The following is an 18,300-nucleotide window of genomic DNA, read 5'->3' as shown; positions in this document are numbered from 1 at the left end:
AGCCACTCTTTATCCTCTTGGTGAGAAGTCTTGGAATTGGAGTCTTACTAGTTCAGTGGGCAGTCCTTATAGGATAGCAACAGACAGCTTAAGTCCCACTTGCCTTCAGGGGTATTTTTTTAAACTCAGGGAGTACCAGAGTAGGCATCTATGTAAGCTAAGCAGTGGGGTTTCAGACCACCCTGGGCATTCCATCTCTCAGCTTCCCATATAGACTTTCCCCCATATTCTGACAGAATGAGGTCCATCTGCAGGCTTGTGGCTCTGTAGTTTGGGGTTGGGGGGAAAGAAAAAACCCATCCCCAAGGGAAGGAGGCTGGAGGTGAGCAAGGGATCTTTGATAACTCCCAAACTCTCTACACAGATGGCAGAGTTGGGAGAAGGGGCAATGTTTTGCTATAACATTCTCTTGGACTTTGAAAACTTTTATTTATATATAGTGTTACTTATGCTGATTTTCTTTGAATTTAGGGGGTGAATCATGAAATTCTTTTTGTTCTCAGCTCTGAACTGTTTCCAGTGTAGTCTCTACCCCAGGTGGAAAGTTCTATGGGAGCAGAAATGGTTTTTACATCTAACATCATGTTACACTTTTATGAATACTTAATTGTCCCATGCTCCATAACATTTGCTTCATATCTGATTAAAGGTCCTGGTCCATCAGACTATCAGCTGTTTACTTACCTGTTTCACCTGCTTGATTGGAGTTTCTTGAGTGCAGAGGCTGCTCAAAGGTGGCACATAGTATGTGCACAGTAATGTTTGTTGCATGAAAAAAATAGACAAATGAGTGAGTGAAAGAAACTCTGAAAATGAAAGGGTAGTGCCCTCCATGTACTTCCATGAACAACTTTCTAGATAGCAAATACTATACTGTTCCTGGTAGAAGTTTGCTGTTCTTTTTCATCAATGATTGTTTTATAAATTCACATCAACATACATCCAGTGGTCATATACTGAGTACAGTGCATGTGAGTATCCAGAAAATAGTTTTAGTTTCTAGAAAATGTTTTACCTTACTTCTCCCAAAAGCCAACAGTAGGATGAATGCAGCATAAAGTAAGTAATGAATTAAGCTTCTCCCCTGCCAAACCTACTTACATGCCTGAATTAGTATGACTTTTTAAAAAAATTAGTAAATCTAGAGGTGGTTCCAGGTGCTAAGATCCTCTCGTGTTTGAAGGGAGAACATTTAGAAGTCCCTTCCCCCAAGGCTGTTGCAGAACTGTGTCCTATTAAATAATTTCAGCCGTGACCATTTAGTAAGTCTCATTTTTATAATTTCATTCACTGAAGGAAATTTATTTGGCCCATCTTCCTCTTAATTTTGTGTATACTTGTCTTTTCTTTTGGTAGTTTAGAACTAATATTAACTTTAAAAAATTGAGCTTAAGAGAAACCACAGTAAATTGTTCAATTATACTTGACATTTCAGTATCACTTTCTCATGGAATTCACAGCATGTCCTCACCTTACTAGATCAGCTGTTCAGTTCATGTCAATAAATTTGTTGGCTGTGTGTGCTCCTCAGCAGATGCAAATGTTCAGTTATATGCACAGTTCACAATGAAGTGTGATTTGAGAAATCCCTGAATTCATATTCAAGTTCTTTGTTATTTAAAGTTTTCTGTACTATTTCCCTTATTCTGAAAACTTTTCATTAGCTTTGTTCTTGGTACATCATGACACACTAGTTTTCTCAAATCTTTGCTTTCAAATGTAGATTTTTCTTTTTTCACTCAACACACAACTAATATGGGTCAGGTAGAAAACAGAGTGTTTTTCTTAAGGGGCCTACAACTGAGAAAGACAGAGGCTGACTAATATCCTTATTTCATTATGAGTAGTCCAGTGACAGGAGCAGAGAAGGTGCAGGTTAGATGGATCTGTAGTTGGGCATTTGCAGACAAGACCAGACTGAAAAGGCACAGAGGGCAGGACAGAGCTGGGTATTGAAGAGAGAGCAGTTAGTTGGACTTACATTGAAAAAGGGTCCATTAGAGGAAAACATAGGCAGAACACTCTATGACATAAATCACCGCAAGATCCTTTTTGACCCACTTCCTATAGAAATGGAAATAAAAACAAAAATAAACAAATGGGACCTAATGAAACTTAAAGCTTTTGCACAGCAAAGGAAACCATAAACAAGACGAAAAGACAGCCCTCAGAATGGGAGAAAATATTTGCAAATGAAGCAACTGACAAAGGATTAATCTCCAAAATTTACAAACATCTCATGCAGCTCAATATCAAAAAAACAACCCAATCCAAAAATGGGCAGAAGACCTGAATAGACATTTCTCCAAAGAAGATATACAGATTGCCAACAAACACATGAAAGAATGCTCAACATCATTAACCATTAGAGAAATGCAAATCAAAACTACAATGAGATATCATCTCACACCGGTCAGAATGGCCATCATCAAAAATTCTACAAACAATAAATGCTGGAGAGGGTGTGGAGAAAAGGGAGCCCTCTAACACTGTTGGTGGGAATGTAAATTGATACAGCCACTATGGAGAACAGTATGGAGGTTCCTTAAAAAATTAAAAATAGAACTACCATACGACCCAGCAATCCCACTACTGGGCATATACCCTGAGAAAACCATAATTCAAAAAGAGTCATGTACCAAAATGTTCATTGCAGCTCTATTTACAATAGCCGGGACATGGAAGCAACCTAAGTGTCCATCAACAGATGAATGAATGGATAAAGAAGATGTGGCACATATATACAATGGAATATTACTCAGCCATAAAAAGAAATGAAATTGAGTTATTTGTAGTGAGGTGGATGGACCTAGAGTCTGTCCTACAGAGTGAAGTAAGTCAGAAAGAGAAAAACAAATACCATATGCTAACACATATATATGGAATCTAAAAAAAAAAAAAAAAAAAAAAAAAAGTCATGAAGAACCTAGGGGCAAGACAGGAATAAAGATGCAGACCTACTAGAGAATGAACTTGAGGACATGGAGAGGGTGAAGGGTAAGCTGGGACAAAGTGAGAGAGTGGCATGGACATATATACACTACCAAATGTAAAACTGATAGCTAGTGGGAAGCAGCCACAGGGAGATCAGCTCAGTGCTTTGTGACCACCTAGAGGGGTGGGATAGGGAGGGTTGGAGGGAGGGAGACGCAAGAGGGAAGAGATATGGGAACATATGTATATGTATAACTGATTCACTTTGTTATAAAGCAGAAACTAACACACCATTGTAAAGCAATTATACTCCAATAAAGATGTTTAAAAAAAAAAAAAGGAAAAGGGTCCAAATGAAGATGTGAAACCAGAATAGTATAGATCAGGATAAAAATAATCCAAATCATGGAGGAGAGAGTTGATATGGTTAATTAAAAATAATATATATTGCACTTAATATATTAGTCTCTTAGGGCTGCCATAACAAAATCTCACAGACTTGGGTGGCTTAAACAATAGGAATTTATTTTCTCACAGTTCTGGAGGCTGGAAGTCCATGATCAAGGTGTCAGCTGGTTTGATTTCTTCTGAGGCCTCTCCTTAACTTGTAGGTCCTCTTCTTATAAAGACACGAGTCATATTGGATTGGAGTACACCCTAACCTTCATTTTAACTTAATCACTTCTCAAAAGGCCCTGTCCCTAAACATAGTCATATTCTGACATATTGGGAGTTAGGGCTTCAACATATGAATTTGGGGTGGGGGACATAATTCAGCCCATAACACTTAGGAAAAATATGTTTTAAAGATGAAGTTAGTCTGTAATCCTAGAGTCGTGCTTTCCAAACATTAAAATATACATTTCTGGAGCCCATCCCCTCCCTGTGAATTTCAGTAGGTCTAGGGAGGGGGCTGGGAATTTGCATCCCTAACAAGTTCCTAGGTGATGCTGATGTTGCTGGTCCTAGGACTGCACACTAGTGGGTAATTAGGGACATAGATCAGTGACAGGTAACAAGCAGAGGGAAATAATATAAATAAGTGAAGTGGGCTGATTATAAGTGAACAGAAAGTCATGTGTTTCATGCATATGTATGAGAGTTTTTTTAGAGTACATGTCTCTAGATATGGTTATGTCTGAAGATTTGAACTTTATTAGGTATGGCCAGATTGCTCTCCAAAGTACTTATAGTAGTTTTTACTCCCACCAGAAATATTAAAAAATTCCATAACATTTTTTCTTTAAATTAAAAAATGTTGATATTAAGCAAGTATGACAAAGTGTCTTGAATAGAGTGGTGGGTTGGGTAGATGTGTGTCTATTTTCTTACTTTATGTGATTTTTTTGTATGTTTGAAATATTTTATAATTAGTCCTAAAAAGTTTAAAAAAGATAAAGGAAGGGCTAGGGCTTCCCTGGTGGCGCAGTGGTTGAGAATCTGCCTGCCAATGCAGGGGACACGGCTTCGAGCCCTGGTCTGGGAAGATCCCACATGCCGCGGAGCAACTAGGCCCGTGAGCCACAACTACTGAGCCTGCGCGTCTGGAGCCTGTGCTCCTCAACAAGAGAGGCCGCGATAGTGAGAGGCCCACACACTGCGATGAAGAGTGGCCCCCACTTGCCGCAACTAGAGAGAGCCCTCACACAGAAACGAAGACCCAACACAGCCATAAATAAATAAATAAATAAATAAAATTAAAAAAAAGATAAAGGAAGGGCTAAATAAAAACATATAGAGAGTTTTAGGGATGGTGGCAAGCTGGAGAGCATGACCTGTCTAAAGCAGGCAGGCTCTATTTGGCTCCAGCTAAATATTGCCATGTAATATGGCATTGTCAGATCTGCTGAATTTTTAAGAAAAGCCTGAAATTCAGATTTTTAGGTGAAAATTTCCAACATTTAAAACAAGGTGTGGACCAAATGAAACACATTTGTGTCCAAGATTTGGCTGGGGGGGGGCCACTGGTTTTGATCTTTTTTTTTTTTAAATGACAGCTGTCTTTTTATTTTATTTTATTTTGGCCTTGCCATGTGGCTTGTGGGATCTTAGTTCCCTGACCAAGGATCAAACCCCTGGTTTCCTCTGCAGGGGAAGCACAGAGTCCCAACCATTAGACTGCCAGGGAATTCCCTGGTTTTGATCTTTTCTCCTCAGTCTTTGAAGGAGAAGCTCATAGGCCACACTTCCCTCCCCCACCACTATGTGGAGTTTGTGGGAGGTTGTCACAGAGTCTGCCTTTCCCACATTTGGCAAACGCAAGTATGAAGACACGCAGTTATGAGCTCTTTAACATCTAGAATAAAAAGCAATAAACATTCTTGTTGTGAATGGTTTTTGAAGCCCAGAACCTACAAATAGGGTTAAATAACTTCCTGATGTCCATAGAACAAAGCCCAAACATAGCCAAATATTTAAGACCTGTTTTATTTTTAATACTTTATTTTCAACTATCCTTTTTCTTATATCCTTTGTTCAGACCAAACTGAACTTGTTATTTTCTAGAGAAGGAGCATAACAGAAATTTAGAGCAAATTGAATTGACCTGAGCTTGAAATCAGGCTTCATCATTACTTGCTTCATGACCTTGGCAAAATATTTCATCGCTCTGATCCTTATTTTTTTCCACTGTAAAATGGAAACATCACATTATTCATATCATAGGTTTGTTAAGAAGATTAAATGGGACTACATATACATACAAGTACTAAGAACATGCCTGGCACAAAATAAGCATTCGATAAAGGTTAGCTCTTATTATGATCTGTAAAATCAGGATAATAACATCATTACTGTGAGGCCAGAATCAGAGAATACTTGTAAGATGCTAAATGAAGTGCCAGGCACAAATTGTAGCTGTGGTTCCTATCTTTGTGCTTTCTCACCTACCTTTACTTACGCTAGTCCCTCTGATTTAAGGTCCTTTTCCAGTCTCTGCATGTTCACATTCTACCCATTTTCAAATGCCACCTCCTCCAGAGAGTGGTCATTCACTCATTCAAAAAATATTTATTGAGAACCCTTTTGTGAACCCATATCATTTTATCTTGACACTTTCATTTTTATACTTGTAATATATATTGATTTAAAAAAAATAAAAATGTCAGTTTTTGAAAGGCAGGGTATATTTTTATTCATCTTTATATCTTCTACCCTGTCTAACATAGGGCTAGACACATAGTAGGTAGTAATTTATTTTTTCAAAAAGGAAATAAACCTTTATAGAAATTCTCCTTCTCTAACTGGGAGATCTAATTATAGTCGCAGATGTGCTTCCAGCAAAAGACATAGGAATTCAAAATCTTAAGAGGTATTATGCTCATTAGTGCCTCTAAATTGTTTTTTGTTCTGTTGTTTTGTTTTTTGCTACCCATATACAAAGATTGACATGTCCAAGCAACCTGTATGGTTCAGTGACTAGGAATTTGTATTATCAGAAATGATAGGATAACTCACTGTAAACTATCTTACTCATTCAAGAAACCATGGAGTTGCCATTTAAAAAAAAATGGCTTCCATGGGCTTCCCTGGTGGCACAGTGGTTGAGAGTCTGCCTGCCAATGCAGGGGACACGGGTTCGAGCCCTGGTCTGGGAGGATCCCGCATGCTGCGGAGCGACTGGGCCCGTGAGCCACAATTACTGAGCCTGCGCGTCTGGAGCCTGTGCTCTGCAACGAGAGAGGCCACGACGGTGAAAGGCCCGCGCACCGCGATGGAGAGTGGCCCCTGCTCGCCGCGGCTGGGGAGGGCCCTCGCACTGAGGCGAAGACCCAATGCAGCCAAAAATAAAATAATTAATTAAAAAAAAAAAAAAGGCTTCCAAACCAACAATAGATTGATGTGCTTAAAACCTCCTAGATTATTTAAATTGTTTGCTAAATCCTTGATAAGATGTAATGTAATTTATTCTACTGATTAGAGTATTTCTTGGTCCCAGGAAGGTTCTATTGGCACCTCTGCCCCTAATTAGTTATGTGAACTTGAACAAATTATTTTACCTCTCTAGATATGATTCCTTATATGTGTAAGGGACAAGTCATTAACTTGAGACAGTGCATCGACTTCCTCATACTGTCCTAGCCTACGAAGAATGAATCTTGTACCTGGCAGGTCATTTTTACTTCTTCCAAAGGATTTTTAAAAGCCAGTTGGAAAAAAGGCCAAAAGCAAGGTAAAGGAAGAAAAAGGAAATTCAGGTCTGTCTCTGATGGATAAACAGTTATTTGGGGGAGGGTATATTTTGGAGGGCTGTATGGTACTGGAACAGCTGTGGGGTGTCAGGAAGCAGATGGAAGAACAAGAATTTGAATTAATGAGGCTGTGGTTTGTGTGTTCATGGTGAAACAAGATGTCAATACCATGTCTTCCTCTTGCCTTGGAGTTTCAGAAGAGGTCAAAAGGCTGAGAGCATTGATTGGGACTCACATTCTAAAGTGATGTGCTTGCAACCTAGGTGGCACTTGCAAAGGGAGTGGTCCAAGTTGGATTTTCTTAGTAATCCATCACCCATATTGCATCCATATAAGAGGGTGAGGCTGAAGAGGCTGAGAGAGAGAATTTATTGGAGAAAGTTGTCAGTATGTTGGATTATTCTTTCACCAGCCATGCCCCAGCACAGGCAATGGGTAGGAGGATATTTCCCTTTTACTTTAAACCCAGTAGAAAGTTTGTCTGTGTCCTTTAGGAGATGAAGGACTCCAGGCTGATATTTAACTCATGTCTGAAATGTCAAGAGGCGAGAAGCTGGAGCTGGTCTTTTCTGATTATAGAGGAATGTGGGCTGTAATAGAAGCAAGCTGCATTTTCACCAGTGGTGGGGCAAAGGCAAGATTTCTTGGGGACAGATGTGGAGCCTATGGATATATATATATATTAAAATAAGTTTATTTATTTATTTTTGGCTGTGTTGGGTCTTCATTGCTGCACGCGGGCTTCCTCTAGTTGTGGCAAGCAGGGGCTACTCTTCGTTGCAGTGCACAGGCTTCTCATTGCTGTGGCTTCTCTTGTTGTGGAGCACGGGCTCTAAGCATGTGGGCTTCAGTATTTGCAGCACACCGACTCAGTAGTTGTGGCTTGCAGGCTCTAGAGCACAGGTTCAGTAGTTGTGGCGCATGGGCTTAGTTGCTCTGCGGCATGTGGGATCTTCCCGGACCAGGGATCGAACCTGTTTCCCCTGCATTGGCAGGCGGATTCTTAACCACTGCACCACCAGGGAAGTTCTGGAGCCTATGGATATTGATAGTCAGAGACTTCTTAAAAACTATCCTGCCCAAGAAGACCATTAGACAATGTAACCCAAAGAAGAGAAGGTGAACACTGGGAATGGAATGAGTCGTTGTAGACATCTAGTTGGAGGAGGGGCACTGCATTTGCCCCTGGGAATATAGACTTGCTGTCTGAGGTCCCTAGTGAGGAGGTCTATGAGGTGCCTGCCAAAGTCTCCTCATTTCCCTCCATGAGAAAAAGGATTCACTTTGGACATCTGCCATATATATAGGGCACCAATCCAAGATCCTGACTGGAGCAGTCCTGTGAGACTTCTTCTGCTTACCTCTTCTTTAGCTTTATGCTGTGGCCTTGGAGGGGGTAGCATATGGGAGAGGAAGAAGGCAGGCCTTACCACATGGCTGCCTTCATCCCTTGGGCTTCCAAACTGACCCTTGGGGTCAGATGTGATTTTGGGGAGGGAAGAAGTTCTGAATTGAGTTCTGATTTTTACACTGGCCTGGACAGACTTACCTGATTTATATATTGGGTTACATTTTTTAAAATGCCAAAAACTAAGCTTCCTCTTATTTAATATGTAATAGTGACTGGAAAAGCTTTGGGACCTATCTGGGATTCCATCCAGAAGGGGCAAAGAAATGAGTCCATGAAGCTGGCTTAATGGGGAGCAGTAAGAAGAATATGGTTCCTTCCATCTTTGAATGAGTCCAGCTCACTCAGTGAATCAGTTACAATGGTTTATGAGAAAAGTAAGTAAAAATGAAACTAAAAAAATTACTTTTGATTGTTAATTGAGCTTTTAAAATATGCCACTGTTTTGAAACTGATTCACATGAGATTCTGGATTTATTAGAATTGCATATATAAGATAAAGGATATGGATTAGATGATCCTTCAAGTCTCTTCCAAGACTGTATTTACATGACTTTTAAAACTAATATGGTGGTTAGGAGTAAATTTAGAAAAGCTAAATATCCTAGCTTGGAATTCAAGAGCAGTGTTTCAATATATATTAGGATTGAATTTAGTGCAGGAATTAGGTTCCAAAGTTACCATTTAAGGCAAAAATCTGGAACACCAGGAATTACCCCCTGAAGATCTCTTAAACTGTTCATAAAGTATACCTGGTAGTATTTTAGAAATGAATGACTACATTTTCCTGAATAGTTCATCACCCCTTTATTCATTTGACAACTCCTATATGTCCTTTGAACTTGCCATCTTCTGGAAAGCCTTTGAGTTACTTCCCTCTGTATGGTGTCATAGCTATATACTTCCAACACACTGTGAACTTTTCTATCATAGCAGTTGGCACACTGTCTTGTAACCAGCTGTTTATTGTTGTAGGACGCTTAGCAACAGAAGAAGAATATTATCCTAGAGCACTGCAAAGAGCTATATAAATATTTTCAGTGGCTTAAGGGAAGTCTTATTTTTAAGAATGATTCCCAACACTCCTGGAAGCAGAATACAGCCTGGGTTTGGTAATCCCATTGTCTGGTTTTGGATTATGGATACTTGAGCAAGTAATTTTACCTCTCCAGATATGATTTAGATCGTGAAAAGGAGACCAATATACTTAAAAACATTGAATGTTGCCAGGTCTACACAATTAAATGATGGCGTTTGTTCTGATTTCTCTCCTTCCTTCCTCCGTCCCTCCCTCCCACCCTTCCTACCTTCCTTCCTTCCTTCCTTCTCTGTAACTTTCCATTGCTTTGATGACTTTTTCTTGGCTTGAGATTTGCCATGGGAGATCAGCTGGATCAGTCAATCCAGCTAAAATCTAATGCTCTAATTCTTTAATAAACATTTGTGTGTACTATTTGAGTCACACAACAGAATATATAACTTAAATTTATTAAACATAATAATGCAACAAATCCTTATGAACAGACCTCTCCACTAATAACCAGAAAATTACCTATAACATTGAAGCTATCTGTACTTCTCACTCCCCTATTTCTTTGACAGCAATAACATTCAGCATTATGTTGCTTTAGAAAAATTACCATATATGAATGTAAATAATGTATTTTTAGTTTTGCTTATTTTCAGCTGTATTCAGTGGTATCATACTATATGTAGTGTTTTGTGCCTTTTTTTTAAAAGTAATATTATGCATATGAAAATCATCCAATATTGCGTGTAGTGTATACTGATATATAGTTGAGTGTATTGTGTATAGTGATTAGTTTATTTTCACTGCTAAATAATATTCTATTGTGTGAATATTCTCCAACTTATCTAATCTCCTTTTGATGGACAATTGGGTTGTTATTAATTTCTTTGCTACATGAACATTGCTGTTATTAACATTTTTGAACACGTCTCCTGCTACACATGTACAAGAGTGTCTACAGGGTATGTGTGTATGTTGATGGGGTTCAGAACACACTACTCCAAAATATGGCACCTTGGCATATTAAATATTCCAAGCTGAAGGAATCTGAGAAATGGCATGGGCAGGAAGGAACTTCCCTTGAAGCATGTTGTGAGGTGCCCTCCTCATGCCCAGAGGAAAGGTACATCCTTATCTCCAAGATACCAAGAGGAATCTGAGTGAATAGGCCTTGCTGTTTCCCCCAGTTTACCACACTTAGCTCATTTTCTATTTTTGTTCTATGACATTTTTCTATGACTCTGCACTCTTCATCAAACCTAGCATAAAACCATTCAGGTTTAACCACTTCTTTGGGTCTTTGTTTCTTTATGAAGGCTCCTGTGTCACATGAAACTTATATTAAGTGAATTGGTATACTTTCCTCTTGCTAATCCTTTTTTCGTTACAGGTGTTAGAAGGGTAGAGGAAAAAGACATTTTTTTCCTCTTCTATATTGTATATCTATATCTATATATCTATATCTGTATATACCAACATACATATAGGAGTGAAATGACTGAGCTGTGGTAAATTCATATGGTCAGATTTATAGGAGAATGCTAAAACATTTTTCCAACAGATTGTAACAATTTATACTTCTACCTGCTATTTATGAGTTCCTCTTGCTCCAGTGCTTGTTGGCACTTGATACTATCAGCTTTTTAATTTTTTTGCCAATCTAGTGAGCATAATATTAATTTTACCATAATGGAACTTCATGATGGCTTTAAATTGAATTTCCATGATTACTAATGAGGTTGAGAATCTTTTCATATTTTTATTGGCCATTTTTGTTTCCTCTTCTGTGCAATGCCTGCTCCTATTCTTTTCTTATTGATTGTAGAAATTCTTTATATATTCTTAAATTAATCTTTTGTCATTACAGGCATACCTTGGAGATATTGCTGGTTCTGTTCCAGACTACTGCAATAAAGCAATATCACAGTAAAGTAAGTCATGTGAATTTTTTGGTTTCCCAGTGCATTGAAAGTTAAAAGTTATGTTATACTATACTGTAGTCTATTAAGTGTGCAATAGCATTATGTCTAAAAAAAGTACATGCCTTAATTAAAAAATAATTATCATCTGAGCCTTCAGTGAGTCATAATCTTTTTGTAATGGTAACACCAAAGATCACTGATCACAGATCACCTTAACAAATATAATAATGATGAAAAAAGTTTTGAAATATTGCAAAAATTACCAAAATGTGACACAGAGACACAATGTGAGCAAATGCTGTTGGAAAAATGGTGCTGTTAGACTTGCTCAATGAAAATTGCCAGAAACCTTCTATTTGTAAAAAATGCAGTATCTGAGAAGCACAATAAAGTGAAGCACAATAAAATGAGATATGCCTGTATATGTGTTGTAAATATCTTCTCCTGGTTTGTGGCTTGTCTCTTTTACTTAAAAAAATTCTATTTTGGTGAGCAGAAATTTTTAATTTTAATGTTTTCCAATTTTTAAAAAATGATGGATACTTTTACTGTTTTAATCTTTCCCTATCCTAAAGTCGTGAAGATAATCTACTAGATTTTCTTCTAAAAACTTGAAAATTCTGCTTTTTTATATTTAAATCTTTAGTCCATCTGTGATAGATTTTTGGTTTTGGTGTAGGGTAGGAATTCAGTATTTTTTCCCTGAAGGATAACTAATTTTCCTAGCTCTGTTTATTGACTGGCTTTTAATTGATCTGCAGTGCCATCTCTCTCATATAACAAGTTTCCTTAATTGTATAAGAATAATGTAATGTAATATCATATATTAATATTCCCTTGATTTTGAGCTCCTGGAATGCAATATGTCATCAGATGTCAAAGTGTTTGTGATGAGATAAAAGAAGAAAGATTAATAAAAACTGATCTTTATTAAGATCATTAAATGATGAATGACAGCATAATATTTTTGCTAAGAAGGTTTTTTGTAACATTGTTTATCAAAGTTTATAAATATTTTCCTAAAGTAAATTATAAAGAACATTAAGAATGTCTTAATATTATTTGCCTGAACATATGGACTTTTAAGTTCTAAACCTTGGGGGAATTTAACTCAATCTGAGCACAAATTATTGAAACCAAAAAGCTTGATATTTCTCAATGAAGGATAATTTGAATAAAATTCAAATTGATCACATGGATCTAATAATTTTAAATAAACATTTCTATGCAGCAGATTTCTCCTGGTACCTGAAAGAACTGAGGGGGAAATAAAAGCAGCTACTTAAGTTTGAAACCTTGCATGAAACTTGTTCATGAACGATATCTCACCTGACTGCTCAGCCAGAACTTTTGGCAAGTTTCAGAGAAGCAGTCAAACTTAATTTTTTTTTCTTAGAATAGATTTATCATTATAAAGTATGTTCCAAAGTGTTGAGTTTTAGAGCAAGTGCTGGGGCAACATTACCCTCTGTAGTGAGTAGATTAAGATTGTGCTTTTTAATTTTTTTTTTTTTTTGAAACTGCATTGACTTTTAATTTTGACCCTTCAGGGGCAAGTTTCATATATACATCTTAAATTGTCTGAAGGAAGACCATTTAGTTACTGCCTCCTAAATGGCGAATTTAAACACAATGATTTTATTATAAGCATAATCAACAGGCTTAATGTGTTTCATCTATTTTATTCTTTACTCTTTACTAGGTTAACTCCAGTGGTGCAATCGGTTAGAGTGTGGTTCTTATATGCTCTTTACTTTTTAAAGTACTTTAACTTCTCTGGGTCAGTCCTTTCTCTCCTAAATCAAATGGATATCCTTGCTGAGTGATCAGATGACAGGTTTTATCTTCTGCCCGTTTTGATGAGATAGGATAGATTTCCTGGAAGGTATTCTATCTCCTTGTTCCCTCCTTTCTCTGTCCCTGGAGCCAGTGACTCTTCTACTCCCTCTTCTTTGGGCCCTTTCCTGTTACTTTTTGCACTCCAAGGCTCTCAAAGAGCTCTGTTCTCTTCTGTCTACCCTCCCAGAGACCAATGGGAGGCTTAAGATCTCCCAGAACTGAAGGGATTCTTACTATAGAAATAATACAGGTTGCCTACTTAAATTTGAACTTCGGATAAAAAATGAATACTATTTTAGTATGAGTATGTTCCCAATAGTGCAAGGAACATACTTATATTAAAAGCCTTTCATTTTTTAAACTCTGAAATTCAAAGTTAACTGGTGGTTCTGTATTTTTACTTGCTAAATCTGCCAACTCTCCCCTTCCCTCCAACCAAAATACCCCAGAAGCACCCACTCAAATCACCTGACCTAAAAGGTATGGAGCAACATGTGGTACTTTCAGCTTTTCTAGTTTTAGAGCCTCTTCACAGCTCCTACAAAAGTAGCCTGATGATATTCGTCCGTAAATACGGGAATAGGAGAAAGGGACTACTTCTGTTCCATCTTTTCCTGGCTGAACAGATTGAGCCACAGTAAAGTTTCATTCCTTTACACTCCTTTGCCTGTTTCAGGTTTCTCTTAACAGCCATTTGATTCTTTTTTTGTCCTGTCCTCCATCTGTATCCCAGAAACTCCTGGCCTATCAAACACCTTTTTGGGAAGAAGGCTGAGAGTAAAGCATGGAATAGGATACTGGGCCTGGAGAGGGACTGAGTATGAGCTATGAGTATGGAAATTATGGAGCCAGTACCACTATTTCTTCCTAAAACTCTGGCTGCTGCTATTTTTCTGGATATAGCCTAAAAGTCTGTAAACTTTAGACTTAAAAAAAAATCCATCCTTCAAATTATTGCAAGTCTCTACCACTCTTTACCAAGTTATGTTAGAATCAATAAATTAAATGTAAATGACTTTATTTTGGAGGTGGGCTGGGTTTATATATTACTTGCAATAAAAGAAGTGATAAAATGAAGTAGCATATAAAGCAGATTAATCTGTGAAATAAAACTGGTTAATTTGAATCTATGTCTAATGGTAAAAACAAAGAACTATGTTTTCAGTGGTTTTGAGTGGTGGTTTCTTTCTCAGAGTAGGGGAAGTAAATTCGGATAGTTTGATAATACCCAGCCTTAAATAGACAGCCATAATAAAGATTTTACACAACACAAAATCTTTTGAAAAATGGATAGGAAGAACTTGTACGTAATAGATTCTCATGAGGATTATATTCTAATCCATAGAAGCACCCTTTCTTTCTTATTTTTCAATATATTCAAATAAAAAATTTAAGTAAGAACCCAGTGGGACTACATGATAGGGCCATTTTGATGTTATTATGTTCTGACATTATCTGGGGAAGTAGTTTTAAAGGATTTCATTAGATAACTGCCTTGATGAGACTACAAACAGTTTGAAAGAGTGATATATTAAAAAAATCAATGTAAAGAAATTAAGGTAGAATTACTGTGATAACGCAAGCTACCTTCATATGGAAAAAAGTGCTCCTATCAATAAATGTAGCTCTGATTTCACAATTAATTTTGTAATAATTGGAATTATATTATTAAAAATGATAGCAATATATTTACTTGGCATCAATCAACCAAATCTTCAGCAATTAAAATCAAGCAGAAAATGGGAATAATTGTTGAGGGATGTTTAGATCAAAAAGCTGCCTTTATTTGAGTTAATTATTCAGCTAAAATAAAAGAACCAAAGTCAGTCATCACTAGATAGTTTTGGAGAGATGCTGTCTGCCCTTTGCAGAACTTCCACAAAAGTGACTGTGTCAATCAGATGCTTGATAAGCTCTAGATATACATCTTAACTTCAGGGCCTTATCTAAGATGGCTGCTTTTTAAATTTGTTTGTCATTTATCTATCAAGTACTAGCAATTGAACTTGTGTCAACAAAAGAGATACAAAAAGAAATCATTTATAAGTGATTTAGCACTCTCAGAACAAGTGGAGTACATTATTTTATTGTCTCTGGCTCTAATTTGAGCCTTAAAGCAGTGGTTTTCAAACTTGAAAGTGTCTAAGAATCTTGGGATTCCTGCAGATGTGCCTAGGAGATTTTGACATAATATCAATAGATTGGGTTGGAATTTTAGAATTTTAACTTTTAACAGATATCCTAGGCCACAGATGCCTATGGTCCAAAGACCCTACTTTGAGAAACACTGACTTATGCTTTCAGTTGTTTGCAACATTTGCAAATCTTCCACAATACTACTTAAGCCCTAAACAGCATAAGACAAACATGACCTGGGTGCGCGGTGTGGGGTCAGAACACAGAGCATGCCGTTCTACTCTGTCCTATTCCATTCAATTCCATTAACTTGAACAAATATTTATTTGGCAATGGAGTAAGGATAGGGGATATCTAAGGGAAGGATTATAGACCTGAAAAAAAAAAATACATTTTGCCATTAAGGAACTTGAAAACCTTGCAATATCTGCATAATAAAGTAAAATAAAGAAAAGGAATTAATTTTGTTCTCTACTGTGTCCCAGGTACTTAGACCAATGCCTGTCACTTCACATATGCTCAATAAATATTTGCTGAATGTTCAATGAGTGAATTACAAAGCAAAGTGCAATCAAGTGATGTAAATATGTGAGCAACAATCTGGAGGTGGGTGGAGAAGGATAGGAGGCTAGTTGTGAGGTTACTGATGTTTCCAAAATCGTTTCATCCCTGTAATTTGCTTCCCTCCAAACAGCACCTTTCATGCCTCTCATGTTACTCATAGAATATGAAAATCATACCAGCTCATAGAATTTTTAGTGAGAATTTTCTGAGCTAGGTGTCCAAACTGGACATTGTGAAAGAATGGGTTGGCAATGAGAAGAGCTGTGGCTGGAATCTCAGATCTACCAGTGACTAACCATGTGGCAGAGTGTCCTAATTTCTCCATTTTGGTGGATTGGCAGGGACAGTGCAACCTGCCTGATTCACAGAGACGGTAGATGATTACTGAGAACATAACTAGGAAAGTACTTTAACACTTGAGAGAAAAAAATGAGATACAAAATTAAGAGTTCCTGGGTTGCCTTCGTTACTCAGTACACACACTTTTCTCAGAGCAGGAGTTATACAAAATTGTAGCTCAGGTGACCCCTTCACTAATTTACCTCCGTGACATGCTCTAGATACTCAAGGCCTTCCCATTATGTTACTTTCTCTTTCTGGGAAGTAACTTCCAAATTCTACACTCCTTTTTTCCTCCCTCTTACAACTCATTCTGTTGAAGCAATGTTTTTATCTAGGGTTAATTAACTAATTATATGAAAGTTTTAATGATTAATTATACTTTAGTAGGTTATTTTACTTACATTCTTATATATATATATATATATATATATATATGTTTTTTTTTAATTAATTTTTTAAATTTTTGGCTGTGTTGGGTCTTCGTTGCTGTATGCGGGCTTTTCTCTAGTTGTGGCGAGCGGGGGCTACTCTTCGTTGTGGTGTGCAGGCTTCTCACTGCGGTGGCCCCTCCTGTTGTGGAGCACGGGCTCTAGGCACAAGGGCTTCAGTAGTTGCGGCACGCGGGCTCAGTAGTTGTGGCTCATGGGCTCTAGAGTGCAGGCTCAGTAGCCGTGGCGCATGGGCCTAGTTGCTCCGCGGCATGTGGGATCTTCCCAGACCAGGGCTTGAACCCATGTCCCCTGCATTGGCAGGCGGATTCCCAACCACTATGCCACCAGGGAAGCCCCCCATCCTTATATTTTAATAAAGTTCCATTCATAAAAATGATTCTAATTGTAGAAATTTCTGGAACTATGGCAGATAAAAGGAATACATTTCTATAGGTAGACCTCTTTAATGTTCTGAAATTATATAATTTATTCATTCACTTTAAAAATATTTGTGACTAACTCTGTGCCAGGCTCTCTTAGGAGCTGGCTAGATAAATGAGTTCTGGCTCTCATGGAGCTTACATTCAATAAATGAGGAAGTAAATAAGCAAAATATCAGCCAGCAACAAATGTTCTACATAATTAAAACAGAATGGTGTGATAGAGAATGACAGAGTGCTTATTTTAGGCTGTGTGGTCAGGAAAACCTCTCTGAAAAGCTGACTTTTAAACTGAGATTTGAACGACAAGGAGAAGCCAGCAAGGTGAAGAGCAAAGTGAAGAGGACCTCATAAGAGAACACTGATAGCATAGTACTAAGGCAGAAATGTGCTTGATGGGCAGGTTGGGGAAACAGCAAAGTTGAAGAGGAGAGTGATATGAGACCAGGTTGGAGAGGTAATCAGGGCCCAAGATGTACAGGGCTTTGTAAACTGGGTGAGAAATTTGGATTTTATTTAAGTGCAGTGCAAAGCCATAGGAGATTGTTAAGCTGGAGCATGTGTTGTATTTTTAAAAAGCCACTCTGGCTGCTGTAGGGAGAATGGCTTGTGGGAGGCCCAGAGATGAAGCTGAGAGACATGTTGGGAGGCTACTGTGCTATCTGGGTGAAGGATGGTGGTGGCTTTAGTAAAATGAAAAGAAATGGTTGGATTTGTCATATGATCATTTGGTGATAGAGTTAACGGAACTTGTTTATGAATTAAATGTGGGAGTTGAGGAAAAGAGATAACATATACTGCGCCTTCATATGATACTGTTTCCATCTACAATTAAGGTAACTTGGGGAGATAATTTAAATTTTTTGGTGATTTTGGTTACTCTTTTGTTAAGCAAGTTCTTTTTCCACCTGGGCATTGTATTAGTCTGCAATGGTTGCAATTACAAAATACCATACACTGGGTGGCTTAAACACACACTTACTTCTTAGAGTTCTGGAGGCTGGGAAGTCAAAGATGAAGGTGCCGGCTGATTCAGTTCTTGGTGAGAGCCCTGTCCCTGACTT

Source organism: Eschrichtius robustus, chromosome 5 (genome assembly GCF_028021215.1).
Source record: "Eschrichtius robustus isolate mEscRob2 chromosome 5, mEscRob2.pri, whole genome shotgun sequence".
Lineage (NCBI taxonomy): Eukaryota > Metazoa > Chordata > Mammalia > Artiodactyla > Eschrichtiidae > Eschrichtius > Eschrichtius robustus.
This window is presented reverse-complemented; position numbering follows the sequence as displayed.